The sequence below is a fragment of the Acomys minous genome (genome assembly GCF_964271855.1).
Source record: "Acomys minous genome assembly, chromosome: 15".
NCBI lineage: Eukaryota > Metazoa > Chordata > Mammalia > Rodentia > Muridae > Acomys > Acomys minous.
In genome coordinates this window covers 94,379,819-94,406,141 of record NC_140497.1, presented here as the reverse complement: position 1 = coordinate 94,406,141, position 26,323 = coordinate 94,379,819, and the positions used below count along the sequence as shown (strand labels likewise).

Sequence of the window (26,323 nt, the reverse complement as noted above, 5' to 3'; positions counted from 1 at the left end):
CAGAATGCAGGGAAGACATTCAGATGTGTGTGCAGGGCACATCCACAGTGACAGGACCTGGGAGACAGCCAGAGCAGGCGGCAAAGCAAGAGCTCAGCAGCATAGGGGTAAAAGGAATTGAAAAAAAAAAAAAGCAGCTGGGCGTGGTGGTGCACGCCTTTAATCCCAGCACTCGGGAGGCAGAGGCAGGCGGATCGATGTGAGTTCAAGGCCAGCCTGGTCTACAAAGTGAGTCCAGGACAGTCAAGGCTACACAGAGAAAGCCTGTCTCCAAAAAACCAAAAACCAAAACCAAACCAAACCAAACCAAACCAAAACAAAAAAACAAAAAAACCCTAAAAACCAAACCAAAACAAAAAAATTCATTTTATTTAGGATCCTAGGACAATTTTAGACTGGAAATACTTCCTCTAAAACTTGTTTAAAACCTGAACTTTCCTTCATCCATTTCTCTCCCAACACAAGGATTATTGTGGCTAAAAAACAAGCCTCCCATGCTCTGCTGAAAACCTGTCCTCGGCTGTAAGGAGCCAGCCACGATTGTGCCAGCCACACCCAATAATGGCGCTGGTTTGTGTGCTGCTACCTGTAAACAATTGCCAGTACGCATGCGTTTGCTAGAGCTATCTCTAGTGGCCCCTCCCGTCAGGGGGACTATGCTAATGGTAACTTCGCTTGTGTAAGCTGTTGACCTATCTGCACTCATATGTTAATTAGGCATTCTGCCTGAATCTGTGAGGTGTTAACATGCCACTTTAGATGGTATTTAAATTCAAGCTCTAGGGGGGTTCGGGGTCTTTCGCTTCAACTTCAAGGGCGCTCCCAATAAAGCGTGATTGAGAAGAATCCTGGTGTTGAGCGTCTTTCCTGCTGGCAGGAGGTCGTGTCACTCGGCCTTCAGTCTGCACTTCATCTGGGAGGTTCTTATGCTTCCTGTAGGTGAGAGTTAGCTGAACTTTCTCTCCATATAAAAGAGAGCTAGCATTCCACATGATCCAGCCACAGCTTCCTGCCTGGCCCTCAGCTACCAGGATGGTTGTATTTCCACCAAGTTTGAAGGTCTTCTCTGCTGGCTTTGCACTGCGCCTGGGCCACGGACTTCACCTCACGTCCAGACACTAATTTCTGCCATTGTTACATGGGCAGTCAAACAACCACACCTAATTTCGGTATCTGAAATAGGCATTTCATCATTTCCCATGATTCAACAGTGAAAATGAGCGATTGGGACCCACTGGGTGTCTGCTGGGATGCTGGGATGGCTGGAAGGTCCACTGTGCAGTCACTGGGCTGCACCTGGCCACAGCTGACTCAGAAGCTCAACCTGGGCTTCTGTCTGGGGCCCACCTGATGTCCAAGCGGCTCTTTAAGCTGACTGCGCCAATGGGGTGACTCCCGAGAGGAAGTGCCACTTCAGGCCACAGATTCTGAAGCCCTGCCTTGGAAATGATAACAGCCGCCCCCCAACCCCTGCTCCCCAACAGTGATGGGGTCTTATTCCACTGTGATATGGCCGCACTGTTCCGGGAGGCCTAAGTAAGAAGGCAGGCTCAAATCCTTCATTACTTCTCATTGTTTCAAAAAAGACTTTCCTGACCAGCTCCCCAAAGCCCGACAATAAGAAAATGCCACGACAAAGTGGCGCCACACCCAGGCCCTCCATAATCTCTATAATCTCTTGTGAATCCCATACTCCCCTTTCTGGTCACCACGCAGAGAATGGTGCACATTCCGCAGGAACCTTATCCTGCTATCGTGGCCTACCCTTCACAGAGCAGTCGCGTGGACTACAGGAACCCGGGGCACACTCTTTAAAGGGATGCAGGGCTGAGCTTGTAAACATTGACAACAGTCTTCCTGAGAAACACAAAGCTGCAGCTATACTCAAGGAAACATTTGCAATCCTTTTTAAAGTGTAAGAAGAGAGAGAGAGAGAGAGAGAGAGAGAGAGAGAGAGAGAGAGAGAGAGAGAGAGAGAGAGAGAGAGAGATTTTAGATCTGGGGTAGACCAACAAGTATACCTGAAAAATACTTAGACCGTGATGTAGTCACTCATTTAAATCCTCCCTCTAAGGTCTAATGAGTCAGGAGGGTCAGAAGTTCAAGGCCTTCCTTGGCTACACAGTGCGTTCAGGGTCAGCCTGCCATAATCAATTAAGCAATGAGACAACAAAAAGGACAACAGGCCCGAGTCAAATAGGCGGATTCCAAATCTCTCACGGGTTACTATATTGCAACAGTTCTTAGTGATTAAGCGAAACAAAAAAAGGAACCAATTAAACATACACATTGCTGCTCACAAACCCCACAAAGGGTGGGAAGATGACATTTTAATTCAAATAACAGATTGAAATTTCTGCTTAACCAGTTTAAAAATATCAAAGTGACTTTACTCAAAACATCTGTTAAGAATGGGGGTCTTTTTTTGTATTCTTTTTTTGCCCGCAAGCTACCAACTAAACTGCAATAATCTCGGCCATGTGTTCACAGCCAGTGACACTCCTCTTACCCTATGAATGCTGGTCAACCAGAGACTCGGCCATTAGTTTGGATCTGACGAATTCCTAGAGAGAAACCATAAGCATATTGTTACATTTTATGCATCCTATGACTGCAATATCATTCCCCCCATACGTGGTTTTTAAACTCCCAACACACCTAAAAATCCTGTTTAAAAAAACCCACAAAATACAGCTTTTAAAAAGCATGAGTTCTAGGGATCGCCCGCCCTCTGATCTCTCAGCCAGTGGTTGGCTGGCACAGGATGAGACAATCAAAGCAAAGCTCATCACAGTCGGGGTCACAAGTCACATGCGTGAACAGTGGCTTCCTAACAGAGAGTGAAACACGGCAGCGGAAGCAGTGTCTGTACTACAGCTCTGTCTTTCTTTTCTTCTGCCTTTTATAAATAAAAATATCTATGTTTCTTGATCAAGGAAGGGAAACATGGGAGAAAAAGAATAAATATTCCCGACAATTTTCTCCCTTGAGGTTTGTTATTTTGTTGCCCCTGGCTTGCAGTGTGCAGAGAGGCCCTGTAAAATTCCATGGCATAGCCGGGCGCTGGTGTTGCACGCCTTTAATCCCAGCACTCGGGAGGCAGAGGCAGGCGGATCGCTGTGAGTTCAAGGTCAGCCTGATCTACAAAGCGAGTCCAGGACAGCCAAGGCTACACAGAGAAACCCTGTCTCTTGCTGTCAAGTCTCCAGGCACTATTTCTGATGTCGACGTGTCACAGTTTTAAAAGGCATTCCCTGTTTGTTACTAGCAATGCTACAAACATCTCAGAACCAGGCTCATGAGGTCTTTCCCCTTTGGGAATTGAACCTGGAACCTTGTGCATGTGAAGCCGGCACTCTACCACTGAGCTACATCCTCTTCTTCAGCCCCATCCACGTGACTCTTTTGCATAAAATTTAAAAATGAGAGCACTGGGCTAAGAACGAAACATTTAGTCTCTCATATGTACTGTCAGTCGAGGTCCGCACCCCCTTATTATACCAATAAGCCTTCAGGTAAGCAGTATAGCAGTGGATTTCTGAACAGATTAGGAATTATCATTGAAACCGTATTTTAAAAAAAAAATCAAGAATCTCGCTGTTGCTTCGCTTTGCCTACTATCATAGTGAGATTGAACAGCCCATCACATCGATTAGCGAACCTCGTTCCTTGTCTAGTCACCAAAAGGAGAGCCGCGTCTTGTTGAGAGAATGAGACCAGCCCTCGGTGGAAGCTCTCCTGAGGACGATGACGACTTGTCATCTCAGGGTGATGCCACCGCTGTCAACGGATGCGGCAGAGCAGTGTGGCTCAGCGTCTTTACCCAGGCTCAGCGACTCATTGAGACTAATTTTAGAAACCGTAGCCTAAGTTATCCTCTTTTTTTCCTCCTCAGCAGAACACAAGAAGTACTGAGAATGAGAGGTGGAAAATCCTAAATGGCAACGCTGCTTAGAATAGAGTAAGCCGTGCGCTTTAGGCAGGATAAAATGGAAACGAAGACGGCCAGGCACGGCAGTTCTGACAGACCAGCTGCGGAGACAGGCGGCTGTGTCTCTGCTAGCCCGATGAGTCACCAAATGAGCTTCATCTAGGGCACTCCCAGGCAGAGGCAGGACCCATGCATGCACTTTAACTTATAAACTCGGCCCCGTGACGGCCTAAGGGTGGACCCTGGCACATGTAGGGGCCAGGAGGCTGAGACTGAACGTTCCCTCCTGCCTCCCAAAAGTCCAGTTCAGAAATTCCTTTTAAGGGACACAGAAGGTAATCCTCACTGTCCCCAGTGACTGAGGATTAAGGACCAGGTTTCTGATAAACGAAAGTCGACAGGCTGTGACTGTGAGAGGGCAGGAGACTGGGTGCTCTTGCCTCTTCTGGTCAGTAGGGACAGCAGACTCTGACAGCTCACTCCCCTGCACAAGAGCACAGAGTGGCTTTCACTTGTTTGAACGTCTTGTAATGACAGGTGCAAAAGAATATTGTAAGATGAAAGACGGGGCAAAAAGCGCGCCCGCGCTGTTGGGAGTTGAACCCAAGTCTGCGAGCATGCGAGGCAAGTGGCAGGAGCTGAAACACAGTCCAGCGGCATCACCACACACACTGCAGTCCAGCTGCAGCGGGAATCGCAGCGCCACCCTCCATCCTGTGCAATCTATATTTTAGGCTTGATTACGTAAATTCAGACCTCCCACACCACTGCTCCAAAACAGAGACTTAAACAGGGGACAATCCGGCTGGGCACGGTGATGCGCCCTTTAATCTGACCCCTCAGGAGGCAGAGGCAGGCCTGAATGAGAGGCCATCCTGGTCTACATTCTATCACCGGTCTTGTCTTGAGATCCTGGGGCACCGCCTCTGCAAGCTGCGCAGACCTCACTGACTAACTTCCTGGGGCACACAAACATTTCTCCCACACTGCCTCATGGTATACGCTAAGCCAACATCTCAGGTTCCTTGTGGGTTAATGCACTTAGGTGTCTTAGTTGCCTGTATACCAGGGGTCTACGCCACAGTGGTTTCAGCGGCTGGATGGAAGAGCACTGACAGACCCTGACAGGAAGATGTGGGACTTGGCAATGATTTCCATCGGGTCAGTCAGGATTCTGAGACCTGACAAAAGGGGGAGTTAAAGGGCCTTTTTTCCCCTTCCCCCCTAGATTTTTCCCATTCAGTTTCTTGGCTGCTCCTTTTAAAAGGCTGTGATGGGGCTGAAGACACGGTTCAGTGGTTAAAAATACCAACTGCTTTTCCAGAGGACCTGAGTTCAATTCCCAGCACACACGTCACGATTCGTAACTGTAATTCCTGCCCCAAGGGACCAGATGTCCTTCTCTGAACTCTGCACACATGTGGTGCACAGACATACATTCAGGCAAAAACACTCTGACATGTAAGATGATAAAACACAATTTTTTAAATGTGAAGAAATGTGGGAAAAAAACAGCCTGAAGCGGCGTTGAAGATAGTCCGCTTGAGTGACAAGTGCTCAGGCAACCTTGTGCGGGCCCACGTCTGACCTAAGAGCACAGGAATAGTCAGAGTGTTGTCACTGTGTGACTGCGTGACACCAGACCACACTGGCTCTCATTACCTAGTGAGGAGCCAAGTGTGTGGAGATGGCTCAGCTCTCAGGAAGCTATACGAGTGAGCGGAGGTTGGGCACACCGTCAGTGTGTGAGGCCGGCAAAGGCAGGAGTGGGCCGGCCATGACAGGGCTTGGGCGCGTCCACTGCCCCACGGCAGGCGCAGGCGTCACAGGCAGAGACCAGGAAGCCGACTTGCCAAGTGGCCCAATAAGCCTGACATCTCAAGAATCTGGGTGCAGAGGTGCTGTCGGGTGCAGCGTGACGTTATGAGGACTGCCAGTCATTTTGAATCAGCGACGGGCCGCTGGGTAAGTGCCACAGCATTCCTAAATGGCCCTAACATCTTACAAATTAGGATTTTGCACAGCGGGCCTTAGGATATTAGGAAAGGCATACTGTCACCTGAACCAGAACGCTGTCTACAATGCTAAGCTGTGCTCAATTCTTAGCCTGTCTTCCTTAGCCTAGGAACAAAAACACTCTTTGTTCCTAAACATTATAATTTCACAAACCTAGGGACTGAGAAGACGCTCAGTCACAATATCTCGTGTCCTCAGCATAGTTTACTCTCTCAGAGCAAGTTACTTACGACGTGGTCACTGTGAGGAAGGCTGTGTCTGCTCCAATACACTCTTGAAAGAACGCCAAACACCGAATGTCATAAATTGCAGTAAGCCCAGTGTTGAGCTTAATAATACAAAGGCTTAATGTTGGCCCACGGATAGATGACCACAACCACGGATAGATGACCACAACGCACAAGGTTACACACTTCTTTTAGGCCTCATACACTTCACAAGGGCCTCAACGTGAACACTTAGCCAAGGATGGCCTTGAACTCCTGACCTTGCGGATCCCACCTCTGAGGGCTTGGCCTACAGGTGTGTGGCATCAACCTCCAGTGAGTGTGGTGCTGAGGGGTCCACCCAAGGTGTCACAGACGCTAACCGAGCATCCTACCAACTGAGCTATTATTGCCAGCCCACAAAAGGTATTTAAAACGAGCATCACCAGCCTACCTCCCCAAATCAGTAGTCACACCGCACTACACTGATACTATACCGCTGCTAAACGGCATCACAAATATCTGGTAATGCGCTTGGCTACCTCAGCCTTTGAGCTGTAGAAGTCAGGGTTCAAGTGTAGGACAAGGCCTAACTACAGCAGTTTCAACAACTCTCTGCTGTGTGGACAGGATGCTGGACAGTGGCAAGGCATGGTTACCGTCCACTGTGCACTCTGTGTGGTCAGGCAGAGGAAGCAGAGAGTGCTAGTTGCTTTTCTATTCCTATGACAAAACACCGCAACAGGCAACTTAAAAGAGAAAGGGCTTATGGCTCCAGGTGGTACAGTTAGGAGACCATCGTGGTGGGGAAGGATGGCAGCACGCAGCAGCGGGGAAGGATGGCAGCACGCAGCAGGCATGGCAGCCGAGTAAGGGGCCAAAAGCTCATGAGCTACAGGTAGCAGAGAGAGCAAACGCTGAACAGGCAAGGCCTTAAGCTCTCAAAAGCTGCCCCCAGTGGCAAACGTTCTCCGGCGAGGCTGCACCTCCTAACCTTCCTCAGACAGCACTGGGGCCCAAGTGTCCAAATGCTTGAACCATAGAGGACATTTCTCATTGGAACTACAGGAGCAAAGATTGGAGAAAGCCAGAAACTCATTTCGTTAAGTTCAAAAGCAAACCCAGAATTTACACAAGCTCTGAGAACATCTGCCACACGGCCTCCCCAAAAGGGCTGTAGGACAGTTCTACAGAGAACGTGACATGGCTCTCTGCAATCTATAACAAAACTTTGGGGGCGGGGGAAAAAACCAAAAGAGGAGATGCTTTACAAATGAGGTTGACATGGTTCTTCCTGGCTCAGCATTTCATCTAGTAAACCCAACAGCAGGAGCTCCGTCGCCCTTCCTGCCCGCCGGTTGAGCGATTAAGATGGACATGGTGGACTACTAACATGGTGAGTAACCCACTTCCGGCTGCTGTTTCAATGATAACGTACTCATGGCTTTGTTTCCTGGTGTACTTATTAAGATGTGGCTGATGGAACTTAGTGCCACGTGCTTAAATACAAACTTTTCTTCTGAATGGCTAGATAGGAGCCCCCCCCCCCATGCCTGTTTCTTCACCCAGAAATCTGAAGAGCATTTAGGACAGTAAGTAGGGGGCAGCAGAGTGACTAAGGAGGCACTCGCACATCCATTTCCACTGTCTGGATCAGAAGCTGAGTGTCAACCCTCGAACCTATAAAAGAGTTTATTACTGTACATATTACACAGAGATGGCTTTTTACCTAATGGAACTGTCTTAACAGTTAAGTGAGGCAACTGCCACTCACATGCTTAGCCCAGGAACAGATACAAAGCAACACCCAACGTGGTGATTTACTAACATAATAGCAGCTTTGTAACAAACCAATCTTTTAAAAGCCTGGCTTCTTGTGCTGTCCTGCAGCCAATCAGCCTGGACGCTGGGGAGTGTGGTTTTCCATCTAAGTTAGACACTTCAAAGGCAGATTTGATATGACCCCAGTTACCCAAAAATGTGAAATATAAATATATCTTTTCTCAATCATTTGTTACATGGACCAAGCTGTTATGAAGCAGAAACACAAACAATAAACTGTGCCGCGAAGTTTAAAGCGTTAACTGGTACAAATCATTTAATGTCTGTCTCAACAGCCACTCTGGTTGCTGACAAGCCGGAGGTGGCCAGTGTCACCTAGGCAAAAGGGGTGCACTAAAAGTCTATCATCAATGAAAAACAACAACCACAAACCACAACAGTATCATCAGGGTCTAGGGACATGGCTTGATTGATAAAGTACGTTGACGAGCACCCGATAGATGAGCACCCGAGTCCACGGCACCTACAACAGAGACAGGATGCTCCCTGAAGCCTGATGGCCAGGCCGGCTAGCTGAGACAGGATGCTCCCTGAAGTCTGATGGTCAGGCCGGTTAGCTGAATTGCTAAGTTCCTGGTTCAATGAGAAACCCCATCTCAAAAAATAAAATAGGAGGGATAGAAGACACCTGACATTGAACTCTGGTCTTTAACATGCATATATAAATATACACATGCACTCTACATTTAAAAAAACCCATTAAGATGGCACAGTATGATGTGCTTTTAAAAAAAATCACTCAATTTTACTTACAAATGGTTAAGCTAAATTTTACACTTTGTATATTTTACCAAAAATAGTCATGTAGAATAAGAAAACCATTCTTACTGTAATAAGCACAAAAAATTTACACAAATAAAATACAATCAGCCTTAATGTTCCAGGAAACAGCATGTGAAAATATTATTTTAAACATATGAAACTTGCTCTTCCCATGGTGTATATGTTACTATAATAAACACTGAACTTTCAATCATTTGGTTTTTTTGTAACCTTTAATTAGAAGAATTTGGTTAAGCAAGATAACACGATTCCACAAATATCCAGAGAATACTTAAGGTTCTTTCCTTCTCCCCCAATCCCCCTTACTCCCTTTCTCTTTTTCATGTGTGTGGGCGTTTTGCCTACATGTGCACCTGTGTAAGATGCCGCTGGCTAGTGCCTGTGGAAGTCAGAAGAGGCCATCACGTCCCTTATTTCTGGAGTTACACATGGTTATGACCCACCACATGGGACCTGAGAATTGAACCCAGGTCCTCTGGAAGAGCAGCCAGTGCTTTTAAGCACTGAGCCATCTCTCCAGCCCTGCACGAGGGCCCTGATTGCCTACACTCATGTCTGGGCCACTCAGACCTTCTCACTAGTTCGGTTATGGCTGCCTCATACTTCAGCATGGCCTGGACAGATACTGTGATGCACGTTGGGGGACAGGTATGAGGGGTATTGTCAGCGTATCTAAAGCCTGCTTGTCTGCAGGGCCTGCAAATACAAGGCTTCCTTACGCAAGCCTCTTTCACTGGGTCACTGTTGTTAAGCATTCCTAGGCAACACAGGAAGGTCACAGACCCCTGCCTGGCACACATTCCAGAGCCTCTAAAAGCAAAAGCTGACTGCTCAGTTTTTACTTATAAATCTCCATATTTTTATCCCTAAATACTAGGGGCCAAGTGCTGACTCAGTTTTGCCCCCTCTGCTTGCCCACTTCCCTCACTCGAGGCGGGCTTGCCGTGGCGGCAGGGTGGGCCCTGTATACAGGTGCACGTTCCAGGCCCGCCTCCACCACCGTCTGCTTAGGTCCCACTCTGGTCCCTCCATCCTCTCAGCTTTCACCTTCTGTCTCATTGGCCTCAAGAGCTGATATCAATGCTAAAACAAACACCCCTGAAATCACTCCAGTGGCAAATGTGAAGGGATCCCCCGCGAGGCAAGCTGGCTCTGGCTGGTGCCTGGCTGAGAGAACATGGCCCCGCACAAGAGATGGGAGCAGCACCGCAACTCAGGTCACAGCTTTATTTACATGGCGTTGGCTCCAAGGAAACAAAACAGCAAATGCTGCCACTAACACCCTTTAACACTTAAGCCCTCCTACGAAGCCAAAAGGAGCCTATGAAAAGGCCCAGAGGCCCAGAGGCCCAGAGGCCCAGGATTCCAGGCAGAAGAGAAAAAAATTTTTTTTTCAGTTTAACCAGCTTCCTGGTTAAACAGGATCCTGAGTAGAAAGTCCTTTGTCAAATGTTTCTTGTAATGGCAGGTGAATAATACCAGGAGACGGAAAACTGGGTGGCTAGCCCACCGAGCAAACGAGCGTCCATGATACCCGGCTCGCAGCCCAGCTTTTCTACTCTTGGGACCCAGACAAGACCTTTCACAACGCTGCTGGGAGCCACCGCACTGATTTCATCAGCTGCCCTTTCCCTGCGAAGTGTGGGAAGTGAAGCACTGAACAAGGGCCAAGAAACAGGTCAGCTTTGAAAGAGCAGGCCATTATGTCATGAACGTTATGTCACGAACATTACGTCACGTATGTTTCAGAGCCAATGTCCGCGTTCATCTTGAGGTGCACTAGGCGCCTCATGTTTCCAATTTGGCGAGTGGGGCCAAAACTCTGCTGCTATTGATTTCTCTGCTGGCACAGCCAAAATGCTTGGTGTACATTCAGGGTAAACACAACAGTCTTTTCCTGATAGTACTTTCTAAGAATTGGCCATGCTAAAATCCAGTCCTGTTTTACACAGCCTTCCCAGGGTTGGCATCTCACTCCACAGCCTTAAGGGCTCTCTGCTCCGATGCTGTCCCCACTACCCGCATGCCTTGCCTTGTCTGACCCATTCCTCAAGTTCAGTAACTCAGAGCAATTTAGCTTCTGGTATTACTTCAAGAGGATACAGGTCAGGAGCAGGCAGACTACTGGGCTGCATGTGTATGTACATATGTGTGCATGCTTATGCGTGCATATGCACCCATATGTGTGTGTTCGTGCTTATGTGTACATATGTGCCTGTGTGTGTGTGTGTGCAGGTGCCCATGTGTGCACATGTGTATGTATGTGCATGCAGCTGGGTCCAAGACCAAATTCCTATTGCTTACTGTACCACACACAGCACGGGCTGTGTAGGAAACCTCCCAGGAAGGCTAATTCTTTTCAAAATGGCTGCCCCCTGAAGCAGTGCCAACAAGTTGTCTCGGGAGGTCAGACTCACCTTCAGGGAGCAAACAAGGCTGTCAATTAAGCTCCGGAGCTCTGAGTCAATGACTTACAAAGGTGTTCCCATGGGACTTTTTGCTCTTTGACCAGTCGCCCAGGCCCTTGCAGCTCTGCCCTTACACAGCCCCGGTTACCTATAGTAGGCAGTCACTCCATTAAGGGAGTTTTCCTCCCGCAAGCAATAAGCTCTGGTCAGTGTACATTATGCTGATTAACGCGTCCCAGGGATTAGTATGCAAAAACAGCCATCGCATATTGATGAGCAGATACGAGAGTTAAAATCAGATGTCCTGACTTGAACAAAACCCGCAGCTTACCTTTGCATCAACTCCCCTTCAACTTGCCAGATTCCACATGACACGAAAAGGCCTGCAGAGACCAAAGACTCATTGTACCTCCCACCTGCAGGGAAGGGGCGGGCGGGGAGGCGGTGGACCTCCCACCTGCAGGGAAGGGGCGGGCGGGGAGGCGGTGGGCCTCCCACCTGCAGGGAAGGGGCGGGCGGGGAGGCGGTGGGCCTCCCACCTGCAGGGAAGGGGCGGGCGGGGAGGCGGTGGGCCTCCCACCTGCAGGGAAGGGGCGGGCGGGGAGGCGGTGGGCCTCCCACCTGCAGGGAAGGGGCGGGCGGGGAGGACCTCCCACCTGCAGGGAAGGGGCGGGCGGGGAGGTGGTGGACCTCCCACCTGCAGGGAAGGGGTGGGTGGGGAGGTGGTGGACCTCCCACCTGCAGGGAAGGGGCGGGCGGGGAGGTGGTGGACCTCCCACCTGCAGGGAAGGGGCCGGTGGGGAGGTGGTGGACCTCCCATCTGCAGGGAAGGGGCGGGCGGGGAGGTGGTGGACCTCCCATCTGCAGGGAAGGGGCAGGCGGGGAGGGGTGGACCTCCCATCTGCAGGGAAGGGGCGGGCGGGGAGGGGTGGACCTCCCATCTGCAGGGAAGGGGCGGGCGGGGAGGTGGTGGAATTTTAGTTCTCATGGTTTTCCATGAGACAGAAGTCACATTCCCTGTGTGGATGCTTAACACATGACTTTTAAAGAGGGGCGTGGCCTTCTCATGGCCAAGTGGCATTGCTCAACTGGACTCTCTTGGTCTCTGTGGGTGACTGAATTCCTCCTCTATGTGCAGCAGACGAATCTCTGCTAAGAAACACAGCTCTTCCTTTCTTCGCAGGTGGGAAGACCGCGTTGACACCATCCATTTCTATTGTGTCACTAGCCATTCAGGAAATGCCACGAGGGAGGTGCGTGAAGGACAGGCAGGTCTTTTGTCACGTCCCCAAAACAGCCACCAAGGGAAAGTGAAAGAATATCCTATCTTGCATGGACTCTGACACTGTGTGACAACAAATCAAGACCAAACCTTTGAGTGTAAAGTCTTGTCCCAGGTGAAGGGTATGGTTGGCCTAAGCTCAAACCCAGCCCTCAGGAGGAGTTTGTGCTTTGGTGAAAGACACAGTATAAGAAATGAAGGAACTGACACACTCAAGTGTCTCAAGGTAACATCAAGTAAAAAAAAGTGGTCACTGCATGGGTCACAGGTATGTACAGCTGCAGGTGAAGGGACAAGGAACAGAGAAGGGGAAGATACCACAAAGGACTGAGGGACACCACGAAGGACTGAGGGACGCCATGAAGGACTGAGGGACGCCATGAAGGACTGAGGGACGCCATGAAGGACTGAGGGACGCCATGAAGGACTGAGGGACACCATGAAGGACTGAGGGACACCATGAAGGACTGAGGGACACCATGAAGGACTGAGGGACACCATGAAGGACTGAGGGACACCATGAAGGACTGAGGGACACCATGAAAGACCTAAACAAACTCCAAACAGGAAGTCATGGTCAGCTCAGGGTTAACAGATAGAGTGCTGTGGAATTTTTTAGACAGACATGATGAAAATAAGACAGGAAGGAGGTTAGGGTCAAATATTAAATAAAATCTCTCAAATGTCAAGATAATAAATTTTCAGAATGCAATCCAAGCCCCAAGCACAACAGATATCTGAGTCATGGTTGCCTGGGGGAGCAGAAACAGCACTTTGGGAATTAACAAAGATTTTCACAAGCAGGAAAGAATTTAGACTGCATCCTCCATGTAAGAAAAAGGCACTGAGCGATGGGATAATGGAAACTCTCTCAGAGAAGACAGTGCAGGGACGTTAACGAGAACATGACTGGCAGGCGCCTGACACTGAGAGCAGGAAGCCTGACTTTATATTAAAATACGTATCTGATAACCTCTAGAAGCAAAACGTAAACGGTCTTGGCAATGAAAATTCCAAGTAGGGGAAAAGAAAAATCTAATTTGCAGATTAGCCTGGCAAACGATGCAACTAGACAAAGCGATTAGATTTTGAGGAATCAGGATTTTCCTGGAAGTCTTAGCTGTGTTTTTTAAAAACTATTTTTAATAGAGATGAATTTGGTAAGTTTAGATTAGAAGGTACCTGAATACTTCAGTAGAATTAAATATTTTACCATATAAATATTACTTCATAATAAACAGCCAAATATTTCATGCAATGCTTTAACATGCATGGTCAGTCATTTAAAGCACACACAAAAGGACACCATAGCCCACATGGCTGTGTTAACTGTCTGATAAACAAGTTACTGCCGTAATACACTGGGCTGTTGGTCATTAGAAAAATTAGGCATTATGTCACTCATCCTACAGTCAAACCTGTCGAAAAACAAATTACAATTATGCGAATTACAGACCAACACTTCATCTGTCTCACAACTGGTGCCTAATCAAACAGTTCGGTAGAAGGGATGACATCACCATTATTAACTTCATTGCCAAGCAAGATTCCCCCCCCCCACACTTTTTTTTTTTTTTGAGTTTAAGCAACTGTGGTTGGGGCAAAGCTCTGTCAGTAAAGAACCCATCAGGCAAGCATAAAGTTCTGAGTTTGGCTCCTTAGCATCCACACACACACACAAAAAGCCAAAACCATAGACACAGGAAGTGATGGGGGTTTTCTCGCCAGTCTAGCCAATCAGTGAGTTCTGAGTTCAGCAACAGAGCATATCAGCTCAAAAAATAAAGTAGAGAGCAAATGGAGACAACACCAGACATTGGCCTCTGTGAGTGTGGACACACACACACACACACACACACACACACAGTTTAAGCAACTGACTTAAGAGTTTAGGCATCAGGAAATTTCATTCTATAAAAATCACTGAATAGGGAGCAAGGACCATCAAGAGGAGATGTCACAGGAGGACAGGGCACTGTGGGAGGGGAATGGGTGAAGAACAAACTATAATAGCACACACACGTGTGACAATGCTATAATAAACCCTCTACCTATGCAAAATTTGAAAACTATTTTTAATAAAAGAATGACAGCATGAACTAACTCTAAATCAAACTAAAATTTGTTCCTCTACTTGACAGCAACATCTCTCTCTCTCTCTCTCCTAATCATGCTATTTCAATATTTCCCAGGAACAGGCTGAGTGGGCAAACTAGGAAGTGAGACCAAATATAACCGCACCATGACGGCTGAGGGCAGGGAAAGACACCATGGAATAGGCTGGAGTGCTATTAAAATTTCATTTAAAAGTCCATTCCCTGGGCAACATCAATTTAATCAGAGCCACACTCAAGAGGGGGGGTTCAAGTCTTCAATTTGTTGTCTGCCAACTGATCTCATCTTTTATGCAAACGCGTTTTCCTGTAGCCGGGACTGGCCGGTCTGAAATATGAGTAACTCGCCCAGCCCTGCTGAGCGGACAGTGCTAGTAAATGCACTCATCAGAACAAGCGGCGGTCCCCGGTGATGCCTGAGGAGGGATGTGGCTTTCTTCTTAGATAACAGATCCCAGCCCCGTGGACCGTCCTGCTGGGGATCCTGTCTTTTCCTACTGTGAAGTAGAAACTTCCTGTGCAATCGCCCAGGCAGCGTGAGAATCAAAGTTCGACGGTTCTGTCGTGCAAGGCATTGTGAGACAAAACTCGATGCTGTTGGCGTTGCTCCTGATGTGGATGCGGAAGAGCATCACCACTTCGAGGGCTCTGCCGCCACGCTGCTTACGTCTAGGAGACCGGGGACGACGGAGGAGGGCCTAGAGCCATCAAAGGCATCCCCAATCACTGACTTACCTTCTTCTGACTTTAATCAGGGTCGAGTAAGTTTAATTATACGGAAGTGTGACATTTTTGGGAACATTCCTTAGCAACCCAAGCAAGGTGGACCCTCAGTGACCCTTAGCCCTTATCAGTCACTGCGCTAGGAGGGAAAGGAAGCAAGAGGCCCACTCCACAAGGCAAGCCAACTGCTCTCACAAATATGAATACAAATTTAAAAAGAGGCGCGCCTGAACAAAACAATCGGTGAGCAGCAAGTCAATTTGAGTGTGCATGTATGCGAGCACAAACACGTATGACACAGGCAAACCACACACATAGCTAGTGTGTGTTCAGTAAATACCCGATGTCCTGTTCTGCCAGGGCACTGTCACTCCTAAGAGACTAAGGCAGTCCCTACTGCCACTGTGTTAAAGAGCCTGAGTAAGGCCTCAGTTCAATTGTTATCTGTAGACACATGGAGAGATGGCTCAGTGTGTAAAGGCGCTTGCCACCAAGCCTGACGACCTGAGTTCAATCCCCAGGTCTCACGGCAGAAGGGGAAACAACTCCTCAAAGTACTTTGCCTTCACTTGTGGACCATGGCATGCACCCATACATACAACGTATACACACAGACACACACACAGACAGACACACAGACAGACACACAGACAGACACACACAGACACACACACACAGACACACACACACACACACACACACACACACACACACACGGGGCCGGGGTGTGTGGGAGAGTGAGAGGGATTTACAAAGCACCTCAAAACAACTTGTACTTGGCTGCCGACTGCAAACAGGAGCACTTTAAGTAACCAAGACCTGTCCTGACGCCAGGGTCGCCTTCCTGATTGTGAACTGCCAACACAACCTGCACGGGTACAACTTTTCATTTCACTTAAGTGTTAAAAAAAAAAAAAGACTTCTCTCAAACCCCACCGACTAACTTGTGTTCTGAACCACTGGCCACGGAAACAGCGACAATATTTAGTACATGGACATCGAGAGTAGCAAGAGTTTTAGGAGAGGTGTTTCCTGTTGTTATCAATGGCTTCCTCTGATGGCTCCGGGAGCCGAGACTGCACTCTTGGGCAGTGCACTTCTGAAGAAGCCCTGCTTGCTTTCTTTTGCTGTACAGAATTCACCCGTATACTTGGTGGCTCTGCCCACTGTCTGTCTGCCTCTACCTGTACAGGGGGTGCCCCAGGAGCATGGGCTCTCTGTGTGGACACTACTGACTGTCCCCCCTACCCCCCGACGCTCAGACACTAAACACCTGGTGGGATCCGCCACAGCCCTGTGCCCAGTCCACTGGAAGGATATAAGTATATGCTTTTCTTCAGCAATCCTGTCACAGTCTCCACGACGCAGCTTAAGTTTTAACTGTGACTTCTAGGCACGCATCCTGAGGAAACCCCGTTGGGACCTGGCCAAGGCTCCGGGTTCTCCAGACGGCTCCTCTGCCCCAGTCTGTCTGAGGAGGGTTGTGGTAGGACCCCTCGCCGCCGTCCTGCTCTGGTCTCTGGCTTTTCCCCTTCTCACTTCCTGTTGTAGCATGTGCTCTGGCTCACATTTCCTTCTGGTGTTTTACCCCAGGTACCCAGAGTTCGACATCTGCTGTTTCCGTTGCCTGAGCCTTTTGTTCTGACGATGGGACCCGGCGAATGTGCTAAGCCCATCTTCTCCACTTGACACGTAAGGTGGGTAATTCTAGCCAGTTCTCCTCAAGGCCATCGTCCCTCTCTGTCCCCATCACAAAGCCCGCCGACTGCCCCAAGCCCTGCTTGATGCAATAACCACAACGACCAACTGCACTCGTCACCCATTGTGATCTTTCCCCCAGGCAACTAGATTAAGTTTGTATGAATTTACTGCGTCATCAGATCCAGGAACAGACTACTGTACTCTAAATTCATGTTGAGCATGACGTGACAACTCCAATCTCACAAAGAGACGCATTTCATTTAAGTGGTTGATGTCACAACTTTTCCATCCGATACCTCAGTACATGTCAGAAGAAAATACTGTGGTGTTTGCGTTGTGACATGCAGACAGAACAAAACGCAGGCCACACCTCTTTAAGTCATTTTATGTTCGCACTAATTTAACTCACAGGCCAGTAACCCCACACATATTCAGCATGAGCAAGGTGGCACTCGGGGACGGGCAGAGACAAGCAGTTGACAGCTCTCCTCTCTTGAGTGATGACTCAAATTAGCTAGACTGAAAAATAAATCTAAAGGGTACACAGCTGGCGCATGGCTGAGAGCGGCCTCCTGAGCAACAACGTGACTGTTTCCCCAGTTTGCACAAATAGCATTGTGAGCAGGACTGTGAACTAGTGAGTGCAAGGGGAGTCCTGGGGCCACCTCTGCCAGGCTCCTTGGCTTTCATGGGTACCACAAACTGCATAGTGACGTAATGAGAAACAGATCTTTAAAGCCAATGACCTGCATGAACTCCTTACAAAATAAGGGCGCCAACATCCAAGAAGAGTTTTATACCAAAAGAACTTCCCTAGCAAGACTTAAGTGGCCAGACATGTGCAGGGCCAGAATCCTATGCCTGGCCACTGAGAACAGGCAGCTTGTTTGCTTTCAATGTAGCAGCCTTAATTAGTGTTTTAAGTTTCTCTTATGGGAAATTCCAACCACACACAAAAACAGTGAGCACACACCAGAGCCATAAGCCCATCAGTGTGTGTACGCCTATGTAACAGTCACAAGGCTCACACCAGAGCCATAAGCCCATCAATGTGTGTATGCCTATCTAAGTCACTATGCCCACACCAGAGCCATAAGCCCATCAGTGTGTGTATGCCTATCTAAGTCACTATGCCCACACCAGAGCCATAAGCCCATCAGTGTGTGTATGCCTATGTAACAGCTACAATGCCCACACCAGAGCCATAAGCCCATCAGTGTGTGTATGTCTATAAACAGTCACAATGCCCACATCAGAGCCATAAGCCCGTAAGTGTGTGTACACCTATTTAACAGTCGCAATGCCCACCCTCTCTGGGTCATCTGAATCACCTTCTAGATACAGCAAGCTATCTTATGTAATTTAAGTACACCCCTAAAAATATAACCAAAGTGTCATAAACACATTCAATGGCTTGCCATAATGTTTAACAATCTTCTGAGAAAAAAAAAAAAAGGTCTGACTTTGGAGTCTTTGCTATATTCCATAGCGCAGCTTCAAACTCTTCATACAAGTGCCGTTGAGATGTACCTGTGACAAATGCGACAACCTTACATGCTACCTCAACTCTACAGAAACACTGGGCACAAGATCCTCTCGGTCTGTCCATGTAATGCATGTGCATCTGTCCATGTGTGCCTTTGTGCGTGCACACGCATCTCATGGAGGCAAGAGGTCAATGTCAGATGTCTTCCATCACTCTCTACCTTAAGATCTCCCACCAAACCTGGAGCTTGGCCACTCACTGGGACAAGCTGGCCAGGAAGGCCCTGGGAGCCTGTCTCTACCTTCCTGGTCCTGGGATTACAGGCATGCACAGTGCACAGCTTTTACATGGTCCTGGGATTACAGGCATGCTCAGTGCACAGCTTTTATATGGTGCTGGAATCTGATTCAACTTTTAAAAAAACACTAGATTGTTCTTTAAGAAAAAAAAAGATGTATTTATTTATTATGTATACAATGGTCTACCTGCATATATGCCTGCCCACCAGAAGAGGGCACCAGGTCTCATTATAGATGGTTGTGAGCCACCATGTGGTTGCTGGGAATTGAACTCAGCACCTTTGGAAGAGCACCCAGTGTTCTTCTGAGCCATCTCTCCAGACCCCTGGTTCAGCTCTTTCTGCTCAGACTTGACTGTTTATCTCCTCAGTCACAGATGCTCAAGAGCAGTGATAGTTGCAAATTATAATAAAAGTGGGAAGTGATGACTGTGTTCTACTTTTAATACTTTACAAATGTTTTTTTAACCGTTTTCCTATTTTTTTATTTTATGTGTATGGTTGTTTTGCCTGCATATGTCTGTACACTTTATGCCAAATGTGAGATGGATCCCCTGGAACTGGAGATAGGGATGGTTGTGAACTGCCATGTGGGTGCTGGGACTTGAACCTGGGTCCGAGCAGCCAGCATTCTTGTGGTGGCTTGAATAGTTATGCCTGGCTCATATACTCGTGTATTTGAATGCGTGGCTCATAGGGACTTGTAGAAGAATGCTAATTCAGAACATGGCTGCTCTGGCAAGAGATCACATCCAAAGACCTTCTAGGTCTGTGTCTGTGGGATCCGGCTGAAATACAAACACGCCTTTAATCCAGGCGACAGAGGCAAGCAGACCCGAGTTCAAGGCCAGCCTGGTATAGAGCAAGTTTGAGGTAAAGAAAAGTTTAGGTCCAGGCTTGGTGGTTAATCCTAAACAATGAAGGTAAAGTCAGTTTGTAGAAGGAAGCACCCGTGTTTGAAAGTGATGTCTGCAGGGCAGAAAAAGTGACAAATCAGCAAAAGACTGGACAGAATAGAATACACCAACTCTCATGAGAAGAGAGGGGAAAGGGAAGCTATTTAAGGGGCAATGCAGAGAGAGAGGAGGCAGTTTTTCCTGGGAGAGTAACAGAGAGATGAGATGCAGAGAGAGAACTCAGGTGAGGACAGAATGAGCCAGAGAATGAGAAGGAGCAAGGAGATCAGAGCAGATCGCTGAGTTAGTTTGCGACCGAGCAGAGCAATTCAGGGGCTGAGAGAGAAGCCAGATTGAATCAGTCAGCTAGGAGAAGAGTTTGAGACAGAACAGCTGAGTTGAACCAACCAGCCCAGAGCTCAGAAAGAGCTATAAAGGGTCAGCTTATTCAGCAGGAAGTCTCAGAGGCTGAAAGTGTTCTAGTCTTCAATTAGATTGTATGGAGGCCAGAAGCTTCTAGAACTAGGGTTAGCAGACAGAGGCAGCAAGCCTTGGAAACAACAATTACATCAGGCGAATAAAAGTCCTTTTTATATATGGCGCTCAATGTGGTTGTAAGAACACCCAGTGTGACCCCAGAAGCAGAGGACGGGAGACATCCGACAGAGAGCCGCGAGGAGAAATCTGCCCAGGACCAACTCCAGAGGAAGACTCAGTCCTTCAAGTTCTGCCGGAGGCCCAGGAAGACTCAGGAGCCCTCAGAGCAGCGGGAGTTCCTTGCTCTGGGCTCGAGGAACCATGCAGGAGCCTCTGAGACAGTGAACCACAGTAAGCCACTCTGAGGGCAATTTTAATTACACAGACACTTTTCCTGCGTTAAAAATGGGAAACTCCACTTCGGACCCCTTGAGAACAAGGGTAGGAGTTGAGGGGAGAGGAACGGCCGAGTGGATCTTCATAAAGGACCCTCGGACTGTTAAGTTTGTGGGACTGATAATCATTTCTATTGTAAAGATTAAGCTGTATATATATATTTTTAAAAAGCTTAAGCAGAAAGGGGGGAAGTTGTAGAGGAATTTTAATTCAGGACATGGCTGCTCTGGCAAGAGATCACATCCAAAGAGTGGCACTATTAGGAGGCGTGGCCTTGCTGGAGGAAGTGTGTCACTGTGGAGGTGGGCTTTGAGGTCTGATGTGTGCTCAAGCTAGGCCCAGTGGGACAGTCTCTTGCTGCCTGCGGATAAACATGTAGAACTCTTCGTCCTTCTCCAGCACCATGTCTGCTTGCACGCCACCACGTCTGCCCGCACACCGCCACGTCTGCCAGCAAGCCACCATGTCCTGCCACCATGTCCACCCGCACGCTGCCATGCTTCCCGCCATGATGACAATAGACTAGACCTCTGAAACTGTCAGCCAGCCACAATGAGATGCTTTCCTTTATAAGAGCTGCCTTGCTCATGGTGTCTCTTCACAGCAATGAAATTCTAAGACAGTTCTTACCCACCGAGCCATCTCTCCTGTTTAACAAGTGGCTTGCAAAATCCCTAAAAACGTAGGAAATTATTTTTGATAAGCCCTTGCACGTCAGCATTAACATCCCCAACTCACACTGAGCTAACTGGTAGTAACTCATGACTCTTGCCAACTGCCTAGATTCCTCTGATTCTGTCATCTCCCCATCTTTGCGGTGGAGGATTTAATAGGGAAAGGGGAAATCTGCTTACTACATTCAAGCAAAGCTCCAAGGTCCAACCAACACTTTAATTGTAAAATTTAATTTTTCTTTTTTCTTTTTTCTTTTTTTTGGTTTTTCGAGACAAGGTTTCTTTGTGTAGCCTTGGCTGTCCTAGACTAACTTTGTAGACCAGGCTGGCCTCGAACTTACAATGATCTACCTGCCTCTGCCTCCCGAGTGCTGGGATTAAAGGCCACCACCGCCCGGCCAATTTTTTTTTTAATTTTAGAAACTGTACTAGGAAGATTTATAACAAGAAAACACAAAAGTATATGAATTCCCCTCATCCCCCATGTGTTTTCACATAGGTCTAATAACGGTCAGTGCCTGCCTGGCCACGCCCACTTGTTTTCCAGAAAATCCTGAGCAGGTGACTTCATCCACAGTTATCCTAGCAGGCCATACACCTCCTTTCCAGATCCTACGTCCCCTTCCTCAGGATTTCCACTAACCTTGTAACGAGGGCTTTTTGGAACATCTACCTGGTGGCTGGCCAGCTGTTCTCAAATTGGTCGTTCACTGTCCCTGACTTAAAGGCAGGAAACCTCTGTGGTTATACATGATGGCAAGACTTAGTGAGGAAGAGGCTAGCGGACAGTTAGCTTCTACAGTTTGCTGACATTTGGTGTATATATATATATATATATATATATATATATATATATATATATATATATTTTTTTTTTTTTTTTTTTTTACATAACATATTCACTGAATTCCTTGTGTGAAAAGTGTCTTGGGAAACAGCATGCTATTCGGTAGGCACACAGTATGGTAGGGAGGAAAAAGGGCAGCAGAGATCAGGGGTCTGTGTTTGAGCCTCTCTCTTCAGTGCTTTGCTGGGGACACTGGGTGGGTCCTCTGAGCTACCAAAACAAAACAACAAAACAAACATAAAAACAAAACAAAAGCAGCAACTGCCATTCTCCCTCATGAGGGCGCCGTGCTCCACTGTGACCGTGTGTCTAACGGCGGCTTTGGAACTGCGGTGTACCATTCCTGTAAACGCAGAAAGGACTGTTTGTATCAGCAGACAAGGAAGTCTATTGCCTTGGCCATGAAAACAAGAGAATAAATTAAAACTCTCAAAAGGAAGAAGAAGGCGGGGCGGACAACAATGGTGCACAATGGTGCAGAGGTCGGATGGTATTCACAGCCACAAACAAGCAAACCAGGAACAACTTAGGGGTCGAGGCTGTTTTTCATCATGTTAGGAGATGGACGAGCTGAAGGGTGATGAGCAAGGACGCGCTAGCATTGCCAGGGGCTGCGAGACACTTGTGTCGTAGTAAATGAAGTCACAAGGCAAGGTTCAACACGTGACTTCCTCTTCAAATAGAGCTGCAGAACAATCTGATGGAATGGTGGTTATTCTGCGTGGATGCTCTCCCAGGACACTCCCTAAAGGTGTTGCTTTCTGCAATGGATCGCTTAGGGTCAAACGGCAAACATCTGTCAAAACCGTGCCAGGCACCACTCACTCCACAAAGCGACTTGAGGTCTCCTCGTGCTCCAGGAGGGAGGAGGAGCTGGATTTGCCAAGAGAATTATCAATCTACAAACCACACTAATGTTCTCTGGGAGAGCAGCAAAGAGGCTCAGCCTATGTAACACGTGATCTGAAATATTATTAACATCACTGGAAGCTTTCTCACAAGAAAATGACAGTTGTGAGGGCTGGGGGAAGGTTTGTATTTTGTAAAAAAAAAATGCTAAATAATCTAGGCCAACCCTAAGAAGCTTTAAAAAAAATCAATTTGAGACCTTAATACGACTTTGCAGTAGTTGATGAAAACAGCAGCTGTTGAGCCTGGAAAATCCAAATGAGATTATCAGGTCAAAAATCACAGAAATACAGAGAACGTTTCAGACACTAGCACAGGGGCAATACATAAAAACCATACGAGAGAAGGAAAGATTTTGCTTAAAATCAATTTTCTAAGCACCTGACCACAATATGTAACCAACCTGAGAATTTGCTGTTAAGACACGAAAGATGTTCCACGAACTTCACTTCCTTCCACCGTTTCCAGCCGAACTCCGCTGCGCCGTCACTACACAGCCTTCCATCTTATCCCCCACCTGCACAGGGCCCTTAAACACCACGGCTTGCTTTTTCAAAAACAAGGTCATCAAAGAACCAACATTCTTTGCACAGACTGCTAAGTGAGACTGGCAAAGCACTAACTTGGTGATCTTTTGAGCACACTGAAAGTAAGGCCAAAGTTTAAGACAGCTAACAGATATAACGAAGTTTTGCTTTGATTTTTTTTTAAGCCTTCTAGATGTTTCTTTCAGCACCCTGAGTGCTGACACCCATGGAGACCAATTGGTGTCAAATGCTCCCCGAGGTTATAATCTCGTATCTCACGTCCACTGACAACGTGAGGAGCGACTGTGTTCCGCTTCCTCATTCGTGAACAAGGGTGACACTCACAGGCTAGTCTGCTCTGGTCCTGGACTGCTATTATAGTTTTTTTCTTCTTTCTCTTTTACACTCACAGGCTAGTCTGCTCTGGTCCTGCACTGCTATTATAGTTTTTTTCTTCTTTCTCTTTTACACTCACAGGCTAGTCTGCTCTGGTCCTGGACTGCTATTATAGTTTTTTTCTTCCTTCTCTTTTTCTTTTTGTAAGATTGGAGGATGGCTCAGCACTTGCTGCTCCTACAAGTGACCCAGGTTGGATTCCCTAGAGCCCACATGGTGGCCTACCATCATCCATAACTCTAGCTCCAGGGCGTCCACCACCCAACTCTGCAGACATCAGACATGTATGACATACACTCACACACAGGCAGAACGCACATGCACATATAATAATACAAACAATAAATCTAAAAACCTTTAAAAAATTAACCCATAAATCCAATTTATCTGTAGTCATCCTTCTCAGTCAACAACTATGCAAGCCTAATTTCACAGCAGTCGCTTGGCTTTACTTTTCACAACAGCAAGGGAAAGGTTGATTAAATCCCTAGTTACTGAACGGACAAATGTCCATCAAAAGACGGATAAGATGGAGATTTCTCTACTAGCTCCTCCCAGGTAGAAAAGATGAAAGAAGTCTCGTTTGAGGAGCCACAGCCTTGGGAGGTAGAAAATCAAGGGCAAACTTGGTGTGATCAAAGATTCAGAGCAGCTCAGGAGAAGAAAGTAAAATGCGGGTATTCCAGCATTTCCTGCCACCAAGTTAACACTGGCAACAGCCTCTGGGGATTTCCTAGCAGATCAGGCAAATGAGGGGACCCTGTGACTTAGTTCCAGAGAGCTGCTGGAAAGAGGGAGCAGCAGAGCTGGGTAGAATGCTCAGTAGACAGACATGCACACACGCATCCACAAAGGGAACTGTGAGTGGCCACTACGTCATGGGTGGCACTGGGAAATCAGCAATGCAGTGCTAACGCCAGAGGCGTTGCCACAGAGATGGCACTCCTGCCTCACGGAGCTGCGTCAGTTAACAGAGCAGAGGGCCAATGGACTATTCTGTTACCCAAGAGTCATGGGGCATACAAAGGAGGCAAGGGCTGAGCCACGTGAGGAGTGTGACCAAGCGTTCACAAGCTTGCCCAAACAAGAGCCTCAAGGTGGGCAAGAAACAGGAATCAACCCGGAAGTCAGGAAGGCAAGAGATGTTCAAGGCTAGTGTCTTTACTCAATCCTATCTTTCCTGGTATGCGTCAGCGACTGGCTTTATACCCAAGTTTCAAATGCTCCTAGAATATTAACCTCTTTTAAAGGCTATCATCCAAGACTGTATCCCACAAATCTAAATGATTATCAATATCAAGAAAGCCGTTATTGAAATGATCAGTAGCCATCTCTCCATCAGTTAGGTGCCTATCCCGGGCTGCCTTCCAAGTCTCCGCATAGCTGAAGAGACAACACTGAATTTCTGCTCTTCCTGTTTTCACCCCCTAGATGCTGGGCACATGCCGTACCACAGCTTACCAGGCGACAGAGGTCCAGGGCTCTGTAAAACTGAGCTGTATTCCCAACCCGCTTTTGTTTGTCCTATGGCTGAGACAGGCCTGGAACTCTATGTACCTGGGGATGACACCTTGAACTTATAATCCTCCAGCCTCTCCCTCCCATGTGTGGGAGTTACGGGCACGCAGTACTCAACCAAGTCAATCCTGGTTCATAGCAGTGTCCAGATAGGATACTTAAGATACACTGTACAGTAGATGCCCACAAGGAGACGAACTCTGATCCATCCAACCACCATCGACCTTAACATTAGCCAGTCTCCGGGCAACCATTTAAACACATGAGTCTATTGGGGCCCTTTCCTAGTCAAACTACCATAGGATCCTTCTGAGAAAAAGAGAACATTCAACCTTACATGGTTTTTCTTCTCAAATCTCTTTGGTGTCAGTCTCCTTACTCTATACCATCTCATCGGAGTCTGGTTTTCTCTTACCTCTGGTGCAGCCACACAGCTTCCAGTGTCACCTGCCCAAACAAACCAGGTGTCACCTTCTGCTTCCTCTTGTCCCTGGATCATTTTCTGGAAAGCTGTGTGCTGGGCACAGGGTGAAAAGGGCACAGCTCAGGCAGAGGCTGGGCCAGAGGCAGCACGCACACTCCAAATCCCATGCCAGTGCCTCCCTTCCCTCCGAGCCTGGCTTTGGCGAGTGGACACACTGCGTGAGGTACATTAAAAACGTAGTGTGCCACTGACCCCAAACACAACGAGGCAAACACAAGGTCACTGGGTGAAAAGGAAGTCCCGTGAGCCGCATTCCCGTTCCATAGGGCAGCAGGCCCATATATCAATTTGTTTATGTAGCTCCAATACCTTGATTAATCGAGTCATTCCTGTGCTTGTCTTAGTGTAAATACGGCTCCAAAGTAACTGTGCTACTGTGTCACTCTGGGTTTAGCTTTCCCAACACTCC

The 26,323-nt window shown here is 47.7% G+C and overlaps 1 protein-coding gene across 6 annotated transcripts in view; it reads right to left on the bottom strand.

Moving 5' to 3' along the window:
- Nucleotides 1-26,323, bottom strand: part of LRRC8B (leucine rich repeat containing 8 VRAC subunit B) — a 59,550-nt gene that overhangs the window by 15,405 nt on the left and 17,822 nt on the right. For 3 of the 6 annotated variants that reach the window (XM_084759768.1, XM_084759772.1, XM_084759770.1), the window contains exon 2: nucleotides 2,510-2,564. The gene's annotated coding sequence lies outside the window, so the exon portion shown is untranslated. Of the gene's footprint in view, nucleotides 1-2,509; nucleotides 2,565-2,658; nucleotides 2,714-11,517; nucleotides 11,570-26,323 lie in introns of those variants that run through there. The other 3 variants (XM_084759769.1, XM_084759773.1, XM_084759771.1) reach the window with 2 other exon arrangements.